Source organism: Marmota marmota, unplaced genomic scaffold (assembly GCF_001458135.2).
Source record: "Marmota marmota marmota unplaced genomic scaffold, marMar, whole genome shotgun sequence".
NCBI classification, from domain to species: Eukaryota; Metazoa; Chordata; class Mammalia; order Rodentia; family Sciuridae; genus Marmota; species Marmota marmota.
In genome coordinates, this window is record NW_026000103.1 from 2,618,475 (window position 1) to 2,633,115 (window position 14,641).

Below are 14,641 nucleotides of genomic sequence, written 5' to 3' on the forward strand. Positions count from 1 at the left end.
AAAAAAAAAAAAAAAAAAAAAAAAAGAAAAGAAAAGAAAAAGAAAGAAAGAAAGAAAAGAAAAAGAAATGCTGAACTTGGCATGAACTTGGCATTAGAAGGATAATTCAGGCAAACACTCCCAGAAACCACTGAGGTACACAGAAAAATAATGCTATCGGTAAAGGCTTGCAATACATGATTATGATACACTAAAATCCTGCTGTGCAAAGTGTTGTCTACAGACCAACAACAGCAGCACATCACCTGGTACTTATTAGGAATGCAGAATCTCAGGCCTCATTCCAGCCTCTCTCACTCAGTGTGTGCAGTTCAACAAGATCCCCAAGTGATTCCTATGGATATAAAACTTAAAGAAGCCCTATTTCAAAATTTTCTTCCATTAGATCAGTGAAGAATTACAATAAAATAAAATTTCTTTTCATGAAAAAATCTTGAGTGCTTAAAAAAAAAAAAACAGAAACAAAACTTTTAGACCACCCCTCAAAGGGGAATGATGAATTTGTAAGTGAATTACTTATGCCTAATAATGAAATTAATGATGTTCAGCATTTTAAATTAATGTTAATCTTCTTTCCAGGTTCCAGAGAACCTTGAAAGAATTGTTCTGAATAATTCAACTTTAATTTAATTAGCAACTGGAAAAACAGTAGAGTCAAAGATTTGCTTAAAGAAACAATAACAACAATACTTCCTATGTAACCTTAGAGATTTTCTGCTGACACGTTAGACATATTAGACACATTGGGATCCCAAACAGAAACCCAAAGCAGTTTTAGGGTACATCATGAGAAGCTTCTCTCTCTCTCTCTCTCTCTTTTTTTTTTGTTAACCATAAAGAACTACTTTGCAATCACAGTAAGTTTTTGAAAAAGTATGGGGTGAAAGCTGTAAAAGTTATGAAGTCATATTTAGATTGACTAAGAGGTTATGATTTCCAAGTAAAGAGAGTAATGTTTCCAAAAATAGTACAGCTGATCTAGTGGCAAAGAATTTGTCATGAAATACAAAATTTATAGATGCAAATACGCATATGTGTATGTATGTATATTCCTATACATAAACTCTAAAAATGCTATGAACTAATGAAAATAGAAATTGGTGGTGGGGCTTGTAAAAATGCTATAATTCAGACACACACCATTAAAAAACTCATTGATAAATCATTGGAACTTATAGTTGACTTTTGATTTATTTTTACACTGACTGTAGTTGTGACTCCAGGGAGATGTTTATACACTGACAATTTCGGTGAGGAGCAGCAATAGCTAATCTGCTCAGTTTTTGAACTTGGAGAGTTATGCTTTGAATTAAAGAAGATTTATGAAGGGAGCAATGGCCTTTTATGGATTACACACTAAAGATCAGAATGAGTAAGAAAGAAGGCATTCAAAAGAACTGAGCCTTTTTATTTATGCACATTAAAGAAATATACAGCTAAAATGGTCAAAAATCATGTATATTGTCTCATTTTTATATATAGCACAATTTACCTTTCCCTATTTACATTTTGCTATTTGAGTGTTTCCAGTTATGATATGTCCCAATTGCATATGTATAATTTCTCCTCCTCCTCCTTCTCTACTTACTCCCCCACTCCACCCCTTCTTCTTTGCAAATAAGAGAATCCTTGCAACCATCAGGGACCATATAGCCTATCTCCTGTATTGTCTTTAATGCCAAGTATAGTGCCAGGTACGTAATAGATTTTACAAAAGCCGATAGAACTTTAGGAAAATTATATAATGATCTAAAATTGCTTTACCATGCTTGGATGACTGGAAGATGTTTAAAACAAAAAGTAGCCCTCAAAAAATAACCGTGTGTGTGTGTGTGTGTGTGTGTGTGTGTGTGTGTGTAAGGGGGTGTAGGATGGGTGGAGAAGGAGGGTGGCAAACTGCCTGACAGCTCTAGTGGAGCAGAACTTTGCAGACATCAGACATCAAAGACCTGAACGAGGCACGGAAAAGGAAGAGGCGCTCTACTATGTTCTAAGTGCAAACCAAATCCATTTGAACACAGTCATGGGAAAGAAGTGGAGGCTGAGCATTTCATCATCTCTAAATTCATTCTGAATGGGAGAACAAGCTTAGCCCCTATTTAATATAGAAAGCCAACCCTTAGCCACAAGCCTTAAGTAAAACTTTTTACCTAATTGAAAGGTTTTGGAAAATGTAACCTGGAGGGCTTTGCACTCAACCTCTTGAAACTTCCAGCCTCAAGGCAGGTCTGGGAGCCTGCCTGAGCATGAACATCTCGAGATTTTAAGAGAGCAAGAGAAGAATGTAGGCAAAGACAGCCAGCTATGCTAGTGTAAGTTCAATTGCAGTAAAAGAAGCAGATTTGTTAGACAACAGGCACAAAATGGTTGAGGTCTTTTAAAATAATACTTCCTTTTGCAATACACTACTATATTGCATTTTATAATTTAATATTTATTTGTAGGAACTTTTATAATTTGCTTTAAGTCACATTCCTAACATTTTACTAGGAAATAGCTGGATTACCTGTTTTTTAGCCCATCAAGTTGCTCTCTGCCAAAAATAAAGGGATCACACTGTTTTGGTTAGATTTTTCACTGCTGTGATCAAAAGACTGGACAGGAACAATACAGAGGAGGAAAAGTTTATTTGGGGGCTCATGGTTTCAGAGATCTTGCCTGAGGTAAGGCAGGGCATCATGGTGGAAAGCTGTGGTGGAGAAGGTGACTCAGGAAATGGCAAGGAGGAAACAGAGAGGGAACTCTGCTCACCAGAAACAAAATATATACTTCAAATGCATGCCTCTGCCATGACCTGCCTCCTCCGGCCACACCCGACCTGCCTACAGTCGCCACCCAGTTAATCCATTCAAGAGCATTAATGCACTGATTAGGTTAAGGCTTTCCTAACTCAATCAGTTCACCTCTGAAATTCTTGCATCATCTCATACATGAGTTTTTGGGGGGACACCTCATATCTAACCATGACACATCCCTAGAATGATATATAGAAGCATCCATAGAAAGCGATTATGATTCTGAGTATCTCTATTCAACAACTTAAGTAATACAAATTTAAATTGGAATTCTTACTAACCAAAGCTAATTACCATATCTATTTTGAAGTAATTAAGAAATGTGGGTTTTAGTTAGATATATTTAATTCCAAGTTTTTTTTTTTCCACTTTGTTTCAAAATCTTAAATGACTAAACTGGAAGGTGGAAGAAAAAGCCCTTTGGGAACAATAATCCTGGAAGCATCAAAATAGTTTTTCTACTTAAAGTCCTTCAAGAGAGTAGTGATTTCAGAGCAAGGTGCATTCATCAAGTGATAAAAATGCTTCCAAGATACTATGATTCTCCAAGCCCAGTAATACAACATTTTGTAATGTTGATCTGATTCTCTAAGGAATAGGCTTCATTAGAAAAATAAAGTGGTAAGCTGTTCCCTATTCTTTATTTGGTAATTTGACTTGAGCTACTCATTTTGAATTACCAGCACAGAGATTTTAGAAGGTGTGTAGACTCTGAATTCAGGCTTGGGTCTGAACCCAACTAGCCAAGTGATCTTGAGCAATTGAAAAACCCTGGGCCTCAGTTTTCTCACAGGAGACTGTGTGGTTTTGTGATTGGGTGCAGGACCTCCTTGGCTCAAACTATGTACCTATAGTAACAACTCTGTGACCCTTGGCAAGTTACTATACTCTCATCATTTAAAATTTCACAAGGAGAAAATGTGTTTATGAAGATTAGAAAAACTCTTATCTGAAGCAAGCAATGAACTAATAGTAGCTATTATTAGTAGATAACTTCATAATTATAGTTTCCACAAGGAAGTCAAAAGGCTGAGTTCCACGATAGGAAGAAATATTGAGTTTTTATACCACTTTGATACTTCATCATCATCTTTTCTTATACTTAGGGAATTATTTACCAATTTAACATAAGGGAAGTTGAACATGCAGGTGTTCTTTTAGGGAAGGGGAATAACTTGAATATAAAATGAAGAGTTGCTCTTTAAATAGCTGTCTTCTACTGCAGCCCCCAACTCTCTTGGGTCATGAAGATTTCCTGAATGTTTCATAGTTGGCCAGTGGACTATCCTCTTAGCAAGGATAATCCCTCCCATCTCTGAGGTTTTTTTTATTTTTAACCAAGTACTTCCATGAATTATGCTGCTTCATCTGATCTCCTTATCATTCTGGGAACTTCAAAGGTCAGTACCCCTCCCAAGATGGGTGTCTGTCACCACAACTTTGACAGAATAAGGTGAACATATGAGGAGAAAAATATAACCATCCCATGCTGAAGCTTGAGATAACTCAAAGGACTAAGAACATTCTGGGAAATTTTTCTTTGATGGTATAATCTTTCAGAAATAAAACCTTTGCCCCTCACTTCTCTTTTTTTTCTTAGAATCTATCAAATTTTCTTACTTAAACTCACAGAAAATTATTGCTAAGAAACTAAAAATTTTACTCAACCACATCTCAGGCATTTGAAGTTCTCCTGAGTATTTTAGCAGTGTTTGAGGATTAATAAATTTTTGGTTCTTAGCTAATGGTATATGTTGGGGGGGGTCAGGCAAAGAGAGTTATTTTTTAAATTTTTTTGTTTTAATTAGTTATACATGGCTATAGAATGCATTTATGCACTTTGATATACCATACACAGATGAAATATAATTTCTCATTTTTCTGAGTGTACATGTTGCAGAATCATATTGGTCATTTAGTCACATATATACATACAGTAATAATGTTTCTTTCATTCTACTGTCTTTCCTATCCCCACACCCCTTCCCCTCTCCTCTCCTCCCCTCCCATCACTTCCCTCTACCTAATCTAAGGTAATGCCATTCTTTCCTAGTGCCTCCTGCCTTATTGTGAATTAGCATCTGCATATTAGAGAAAACATTCGGCCTTTAGTTTTATGGGATTGGTTTATTTTACTTAGCATGATATTCTCCAACTCCAACAATTTACTGGCAAATGCCATAATTTTACTCTTCTTTAAAATTGAGTAATAGTCCATTGAGTATATATATCACATTTCCTTTATCCATTCATCTATTGAGAGACACCTAGGTTGGTTCCATAGTCTAGCTATTGTGGATTGAGCTGCTATAAACATTGATGTGGCTGTGTCACTATAGCAGGCTGATTTTAAGTCCTTTGGGTATAAACCAAGGAGTGGGATTGCTGGGTCGAATGGTGGTTCCATTCCCAATTTTCTGAGGAATCTCCACACTGCTTTCTGAGTTGGTTGCACCAATTTGCAGTCCCACCAGCAATGTATGAGTGCCCCTTTTTCCCCACATCCTCGCCAACATTTATTGTTGCCTGTATTTTTGATGATTGCCATTCTGACAGGAGTGGGATGAAATCTTAGAGTAGTTTTGGTTTGCATTTCTCTAATTGCTAGAGATGTTGAACACTTTTTCATATATTTGTTGATCAATTGTATTTCTTCTTCTGTGAAGTGCCTGTTCAGTTCCTTAGCCCATTTATTGATTGGGTTATTTGGGGTTTTTTTTTTGGTGTTAAATTTTTTGAGTTCTTTATATATCCTAGAGATTAATGCTTTATTGGAGGTACATGTGGTAAGGATTTCCTCCCAATCTGTAGGCTCTCTCCTCATATTATTAATTGTTTCCTTTGCTGAGAAGAATTTGAGTCCATCCCATTTATTGATTCTTGATTTTCCTTCTTGTGTTTTAGGAGTCTTGTTAAGGAAGTCAGATCCTAGGCCAACATGGTGAAGATTTGGGCCTATTTTTTCTCTTCTATTAGGCACAGGGTCTCTGTTTTAGTGCCTAAGTCTCTGATCCATTTTGAGTTGATTTTTGTGCAGGCTAAGTGATAGAGGTTTAATTTCATTATGCTTCATATGGATTTCCAGTTTTGCCAGCACCATTTGTTGAATAGATTATCTTTTCTCCAGTGAATGTTTTTGGAACCCTTGTCTAGTATGAGATAACCATATTTATGTGGGTTTGTCTCTATGCCCTCTATTCTGTACCATTGGTCTAAGTCTAGAAAGAGAACTCTTAGGGTAGCAAACTTGATTAAGGAATGGCGTTGATTAAGATTGTATTATGAAATTTTATACCCATCTTGCACAGGTAGCTCTACCTTCTGGACTGCTGTAACTCCAATCATTTTGCATGGAAAGAGAGAGACAGAGAGAGACAGACAGACAGACAGATAGACAGACATACTCTATAGCAAAACTTCAAACCAGATATTAATTCTACATTTCAGCAGGATCCTTACTCTTAGCTTCTTTAGTAATATTTCTAAACATTCTAAATGTTGTCACTCCTTTAATAGTTCAGCCTTATTTTCTGCCAACTAATACCCAAATCATGGTGGTCATCCCAATAATTTTTAAAGGATACTTGAAAAAGAATTCATCTGAAGACCAAAAACCTTCAAAATTCCAAAGCACAATCTTTTTTTAATGATGAGATATCAAGAACTACAGTGGTGTGAAAGAGTATGTGGGTCAGAAAGGGGTGGTTTTAGAATATTTCTCACAAAACCTTAAGATGGTGCTTGAAAATAAGGCCCACCACCCTGAGAATAAATGAGATTGGGTAGGTGTGTTTGAAAGGCTCAATGCAAATCAGCACCTCTTCCTAGATTGTGAGTGGGTGGAATGGTTTTGGTTCTGTGTAATAAACAAGGCAGTGTGAGTAGGGCTTTCCTGCCCTTGTGTACATTTGGTGTGTTGATTTTCTCTTTTTCCAATATGGAAGTTCATTGTTCAATATTATAAAATGCCACAATTTCTATGTAGGTTTTCCTGCAGAGTTGCAGTTCTTATTTCACTTTAATTGTGTTTATTAAGTTATGTCATGATTTATGGTAATGTATGCTCATTATGACCTTACTAAGCAGTCAGCACTCTCACAGAGACTGTGCAGGATTCATCTTCCCAGCTAAGCAAAGCATTTAGTCCAGAGTGTCCACTGAATGTGTCACTGGGAACTGCATGGATTTTTTTCGTAGCATAAGTTCAACAGGGCAATTGTTTTCCAGCCCCACTGGCTTATGCTTTGATTGGTTCAGAAGGGCATCAGAGACTTGGAAATGCAAGAAACCTTAACATCTAGCTTCTTATTTATCCCTTCACCATTAGGTCAGGCCATATCTCAAACATCCCAGACAGAGAGATATTGATCATATTTTAGAAGACATTCATAGATACCACTGAACTAATAATTTCTTTGAGTTTAAATTTAGCCTATGTTTGAATAAGTAACTCAAATGTTCTCATGTGGGGTTACATTTTTGCTCTTCACTCAGAAACATTATTAACATACCAAAACCCTATCCATTAATGCTTGTGGGATAAAAGCATAAAGGATAAATGCCATTAAAGGATATGTATATCTTAATCTCAGACTGGAAAGCTGAAGATATGATATGAAGGGTTGAAGATGTGTATACATTTAAAATCTTCAAATTCTTTTAAAAGGTCATGGAAATCATCAGATTTTGTCTATACATTGCAAATAGGATGTAAGTTTCTTACACATTTTACAAGTAGATTTGGCTTTAACATCCAATCTTCTATAATGTAGCTCAGGAAAATGTGGCCTTTTCTTTCCTTGAACTCTACAAGCACATTCTCTGCATCTCCTCAGGCATAATACCATCTTTACTCTGTGTGAGATGTGTTTCTTAAACTTGCCTATCGGGCCTATATTGTTCTCAAGGAAGTGTTTCCCTCCAAGTACCTAGAAGAGTTCCTTGCCTCTAACAGGTTCTCAATAAAGGTCTATTTAATGAGATTAAATAGACCTTTATTGAGTGTTCATATAAGCTATTCTCTCTCAAGAAATATCAAAGATAGAGAGATGGAATGAGTACACATTTACCTATATGATTATTAATGGACATGAGAACATGGTTCTAAGAGGGGATCAATTGAACTAGGGACTCCAGTTCTTTGTTGGCATCTCTTAAAATGATCATTTCCTATCCAGGTGACCTATACCTTATAACAAGTTTAAAGCCCACTTTCCTAGGTTCTGGTTAATTTATGATTTTTTTCCATTATTATCTAAAGCATATACAGAAAGAAAAATCTAGTTTAAATTGTCCAGAAAGTAATTTCTTTCTCCAAAGCAATAAACTATTTTTAGGCTCAGATCCAGGTTAGTTCCTACACATGTAATCCCTTGGGGCCTTTAGGTCACTAGCAAAAGGCCGTGGAAAATTTAATTAAAGAGATTTCCAGGAAGGGGAAAGAAATTGGCCAACACAACATGAGGGAGTTTTCACATCCTATACAAAGGTCTTACACACAGGGCTCACAAAGCCTGGAAGGCAAGTGGGATCTTCCATAAGCTTCAATAATTAACACTGTTTAATAACTCAGTGCTATTGTCAACCATGAGAAGAACATTGGTGGGCAAGATATTGTGTTTAGTTGCTCAACAGCATTTAGTATTTTCTGTTCTGTGTAAGATGCTGTCCTGGGTGTTAAGGATGCAGAAAGAAGCAAGAAAAAAGTATTTATCCACAAGGATCTTATTTTTAGGGGTGGGATGATAGACAAAACAGCAACCAGTTATCAAATAATGGGATAAAGGTCAGAAAGAGGAGATATCAGGCACTTAGGAGCAGAGAAGAAGAAAGACCCACATCCTTTGCTGAACAGCCAGGAAGCTTCCCAGAGAATGCCTCATTTGGTGTTGAATGGTGAGCTTTTCATGAGAACCAGCAAAAGAATTTTGGGTGCTGAGGGCAAGATGGGAAATGGGACAGAGAAATGAGGGAGCATGCTCATGACTGGAGTAGCAGTAGACAGGACATTTGTGGGTGAGAAGTGAGGATCAGGAAGGCAGGGGCCTAATCATGGTGTATATTATTAAAAGAAAGAGATGAGGAAGAAACCATATTAAATCCACAGGGAGAATGTGTTTGAATGCCACACACGCATAGTTTAACCTTGTCCAAAGAGGACTTAATGCCTATGTCCTGATTCAGACAAACGGGATTTGGAGATGTATGAAGATCTCTCAGGAGGTACTAGAGAATCAAATCAGAAAGACAGGGGCCTCTTCGGATGTGACTAGAGATTTTAGGAACTTCACCAAAACTTGGAAATTTGCAAACATCTGAAATACACTTTCCATGTTGAAGGTTGCTTGATGTCTAAGATATCATTCAGCAGACAGGTCATACTACACTTTTAAAATCACCAGGGAGATTTTATAGGAGAGAAGGGAGAAATGAAATGGAGATGAGCTGGTTGCAGTTATAAGTTGCCAATTTTATTACATGTTTAACAGATAAAGGCAGTATAACATGTAAAGGACTACCATTATTTTAATTAGTTCTATATCACAATGGTATCACCAGTTTCAGCAGCACACCACTAATTAAGATTAAGATTATTTTGCTAATATAGGTTCTGATGAAAGAAATATCTTGCAAAACTTTTTCTTTTTCTTTTTTCTTTTCTTTCTTTTTCTTCTTCTTGTTCTTTTTTTTTTTTTTTTTTTTGGAAATAGAATCTCATTATGTTGTCCAGGTTGGCCTCAAACTCCTGAGCTCAAGTGATCTTCCTGCCTTAGCCTGCTGTGTATTTGGGACTATGGGTACACACCACTATGCCTGGCTAACACATTCTTAGTACTTGACTGTTTATAAAGATCTACTTCCAAAGAAAAGTAATATACCATTGGTAAATATAGTATTGCATTTGAGTAACTTTGTAATAACTACTATTTATTGAATACCATTTTATTAAAGACTTCATTTGCAATATTGTAAAGTTCTCACAAGTTGTTATGATTCTTCTCTTACAGGTAAGGAAACCAGCCCGTAAATATTAAAGTCCTGCCCAACATCACAGCTAGTAAGTGGTAGAACCAGGATTCAAACCTAGGACTGCAAAGTTGGCACTCTTGCTGTCATCCATGGTAAACAGTACTTATAATATTAAATGCACCTAAAAAAAATTAGCTAAAGCCACATTTTCTACCCAGCCCAGCTTAAAGGCAGTTGGGAATTGGGAGAACAGTGATTAAAAAAAGACATTACAGTGATGTGTGACCTCCCTGGCTGTATCATCTCCTCTATTTGCAATGCTTCTTCCCTCTGCTGAGGTCTAAGTCTGGGTCTGACCTCTTCTTGAGCCTCTGATTAGCCTCCTGTTCTTCATTCCTCCTCCCATCAATATTGATGATTATGCCCAGTACATTTTCTCAGAGAACTTAAACATAGCCGCAATCCCACTACACAGAGCTCCAGACAGCCATTAATAATCAGTTTTAGTTAGCATTTCAGATGAGAGTTGCTTTTTCTGCATCTAGTCCATTCGTTTGAAGCATTTTAAGGAACACATCTTTGAGGATTTTATTCCTCCATATACTCAGCAAACTGTGACTTCCATGACATCAGGGTGGTCCAGAACATCCTGCCTGGCAAGCCCTCTCCCACACCCAGGTTCACTGCTGATTTGCTGTGTTATCACTCCGCAGTGCCTCCTTTGTCACTCACAGAAGTATGAGCAAAAGGAGAAAGCCACCCAGTCAGAGAAACTCAGGTTATAGACTTACTGCCTTTCTTACCTAGGGTGGAGGAGAGACTGGAGTAGTATGCAGGAGGCCTCTAGCACTATACAAGGGGTTCCTTGCCAGCCCCATCTGCTTCCTGGTGCTGATCCCTGGTCTACAGTGGTTCTGGTCATAGTACAAGTCCTTATCACCACATAGGGATAATTGTACTAAATTCTCTCCTGTTTATTTGCAGTGGTCATAGGGTAGGCAGTCAAGTTTACTAAGTGAACAAATGGATAGCAATACAGTTAGATGATTAGCCTTGAAATACCCCTTCTGAAAGCAAGTTCCTTGTCCCAAAATGAATGGTTTTCTAGCAAGGAGTTCAAATTTTATCACTTAAAAGTTAATTCTCAAAAATCTTGATACAATTATTTCCTGATAATCCATCTTCTGTTCTTCCTCAGTTCTCAGATCCAATGAGTATAGTTTCTGTTCAACAACACATTTTTTTAAAATGATGTCAAATAGATGAGATTATACAGTATGTAAATTTTTGAGACTGGTTTCTTTTACTCAGTATAATGCCTTTGAGATCTATCTAAGTCATTGTATGTTATCAGTAGTTCATTTTTAATTCCTCAGTATATTCCATGCCACAGATTTATCATAGTTTGTTTATCTGTTGAATGGTATATTGGTGAGTTTAGGAGAAATTATGAAAAGAGCTTCTATATAAATATCCATTTAGAATTTTGTGTAAATATGAATTTTTATTTCTGCAAATACCCAGCAAAACTTTGAGGAAAAAATAATTTTGATTAAGTCAATTTAGTAGTGTTTGTTTTATGGATTGTGCCTTTGGTATCAAATCTAAGAACCCTTTGCCTAATTGTAGGTCTCAGAGAGATCCTCCTACGTTTTCTTTTAAAAGCTTTCTAGTTTATATTTTGCACTTTAGATAAATGATCTTTTTGAGTTAATTTTTGTATAAGGTATAGGTTTAGGTTGAGGGTTTTGTTGCACTCTTTCTAAAAATTTTTTGTTATTATTTTTTAAATAAATGACAGCGGAATGCATTATAATTCTTATTACATGTATACAGCACAATTTTTCATATCTCTGGTTGTATATAAAGTATGTTGACACCAATTTGTGTCTTCATACATGTACTTTGGATAATGATATCTATTACATTCCACCATCCTTTCTAATCCCCTGCCCACTCCCTTTCCCTCCCACCCCTTTGCCCTATCTAGAATTCATCTATTCCTTTGTTGGACTCTTTATTTGTTTTTTTTTTTTTTTTATTAAACATCTAATTAAAAAACAGGGCTTATTGAAAAGGCTATTCTTTATTTAACTCTTTTGCAACTTTGTCAAAAATCAATTGTTCATATTTGTATGGATTTATTTCTAGGCACTTTACAGAACATTACAGTCTGTAATATTCCCTCTATTATTCTGACATGGCAATTTGACTCTACTTTTTCTGTATTGATCTTGCTGGATGTTTGTTCAGCTTTTTACTCTGTTCCATTGATGGATGCATTTCTCTCTTTGTTCATACTATACTGTTTTGAATTCTATAGCTTCACAATAAGCCTTAAAACTGAGTAATGTTATTCCTCCAACTTTCTTTTCAAAACTATTTTAATTTGCTTGCCTTTCCATATACATTTAGAATCAACTTATCTCTTATATAAGATATCTTCAACTTATACAAGGTATCTTCCTTGGATTGTGATTATAATAGCATAAACTCTATAGATCCATTTGAGAATTAGCATCTTTACTAAGTAGTCCAGTCCATGAATTTCTATGCCTTTCCATTAATTTAGCTCTTCTTTGATTTTATTCGTTAATTTTAAAGATTTTATCCTACACGTTTTGATATATTCCCTTCATTTTAACCCTATTTCTAAACTAGAACAGATTTTTAATTTCAATTTCAAAACTTACATGGTTACCATATAGAGATACTATTACATTTTTTGTGTGACTGTCATCTATCCTGTGACCTTGATAAAATCACTTAAAGATCCAAGTGTTCTGTCTTTCCTCCTTCCTTCCTTTCTTCTCTCCTTCCCTCTTTCTTTATTTTCCTTCCTTCCTTCCTTGCTTCCTCTGGATTTTCTACACAGACAATCATAACTATGTATTCTGCAAATAGCAGTAGTTTTTTCCTTTTCAATCTGTATGATTTTCATTTATTTTTCCTACTTTATTGCATTGGTTAGAAACTCCAGTTTAAGTTTATATTTGAGTGGTAAGAATAAACATCTTTACTGTCTTCCCAATGCTAGGAAGAAAGCATTTACTCTTTATTCTAAGGGATTTTTTTGTAGTTTGGTAAGTAGATGTTGTTTCTTTTTATTCCTAGTTGGCTGAGAGATTTCATCATGAGTAATATTAAATTTTGTTAAATGCTTTTTCTGTATCAATTGATAACATTTTTCTTCTTTAAACAGTTAAGGTGGTGAATTGCATTGACTGATTTTAAAAAACAAATAATCCCAGCATTTTCAGAACAAACTACACTTGGTTGTATTATATATTATTCTTTTTCTATATCGCTCATAGTGATTTGATAACGTTTGCTAAGAATTTTTGTGTTCTGAAGTATTTTTTTTTAAATTTTTATCTTACTGTCTTTTTCTGGTTTTTGTATCAGGTTCACTCTGACTTCAGAAAATGATTTGGGAAAATCTATCTCCTTTTCTAGCTATTGGATGAGATTGTGTAGAATTGATGTTATTTCTTCTTTAAATGATTGATGGAAAATTCCAGTAAAACCATCTGGGCCTGGAAATTGCTCTTTTGGCAGGACTACTACAAATTCAATTCCTTTAATAATTACAGAACTACTCAGGTTATCTATTTTATCTTGGGTAAATTTTGATTGTGGTTTTCTCGAATTTAGTCCATTTCATCTATGTTGTTGAATTTAGACAAGGGGTTTTTAGTGTTCCCTTATCCCTTTAATTCGGGCACAGTCTGTAATATTCCCACTATTATTCTGACATGGCAATTTAACTCTTCTTTTTCTGTATTGATCTTGCTGGATGTTTGTCCATTTTATTGTTTTTTCCCCCTCAAAGAACTACTTTTCATTTTTATTGATAGTCTCTATTGTTTATATGTTTTCAATTTAAATTAATTTCTGTTCTGATCTTTATTATTTCCTTTCTTTTTCTGACTTTAGGTCTCATTTAGCCTTAATTTTCTAAAGCTGAGTTCATTATTTTGTGTCCCTTCGTGTGTGTGTGTGTGTGTGCACATGCTCTAAATTCCCTCTCCTAAGTAATGTTCTAGTGGGATTTCACAAATTTTAATATGTTGTGTGTTCTTTTTAATTCAGTTCAAAATACTTCATAATTTCCCTTTATTTTTCTCTTTGAGTCATGGCTTATTTAGCAATGGTTATTTCATTTCCAAATATTTTGGGTAGTTTACAGAGATCTTTTTGTTATTCATACTTTGTTGACTTGGACAGTTTTTACCTTTATTAAAATTGCTTTATGACTCAGAATATAGTCTCTTGTGGTAATTTTAATTTATACTTCAAAAGAATGTGTCTTCTAACAGAGTGTTCTATAAATATCCAGAACATTCTATGTATTGATTTAGTTAGTTGACTATGCTACTTAAGTCTTTCAGACCTTCCTTGCTAATTTTCTATTGATTATTGGCAGAGAGGTATGTAAATCTCTGTGCTGTTTTGTTTTGTTTTGTCTATTTCTCTTACAGTTTCATCCAGTTTTTTTTTTTTTCTTTTAGGCACTGGGAATTGAATCCAGGGCCTTGTAGGAAAGCACTCTACCACTGAGCTATAATACTTCCTGTATTTTGAAGTTCTCTTTCGAGTATATGCATTAATGGGCTTTTTATGACTTCTTTATCATTTAAACATGACATTCTTTATTCTTGGTAATATTCTTTGCTATTAAGTCCGTGTTGTCCAATATTAATACATCCACTGCAGCTTTCTTTTGATTAACATTGGCATGGTATAACTTTCTATTCTCTTACTTTGAACCTATTTGTATCTTTTTATTTAAAGTGTACTTCTTATAGGCAGCATATAGTTGGGTAATGCTTTCTTTATCCAATTTGATAATCTTGGCCTTCTAATTGGGTATGTAA

At 35.3% G+C, this 14,641-nt stretch overlaps 1 protein-coding gene and 1 long non-coding RNA gene across 3 annotated transcripts in view; one reads left to right on the forward strand and one right to left on the reverse strand.

Moving 5' to 3' along the window:
* Positions 1-14,641, reverse strand: part of Adamtsl1 (ADAMTS like 1) — a 905,649-nt gene that overhangs the window by 407,660 nt on the left and 483,348 nt on the right. The gene's annotated exons all lie outside the window — the stretch shown is intronic.
* The window catches only part of LOC125610827, a 243,682-nt gene that overhangs the window by 41,119 nt on the left and 187,922 nt on the right, over positions 1-14,641 (forward strand). The window contains exon 2 of the long non-coding RNA XR_007340883.1: positions 9,803-9,852. This is a non-coding gene — a long non-coding RNA (uncharacterized LOC125610827). The remainder of the gene's footprint in view (positions 1-9,802; positions 9,853-14,641) is intronic.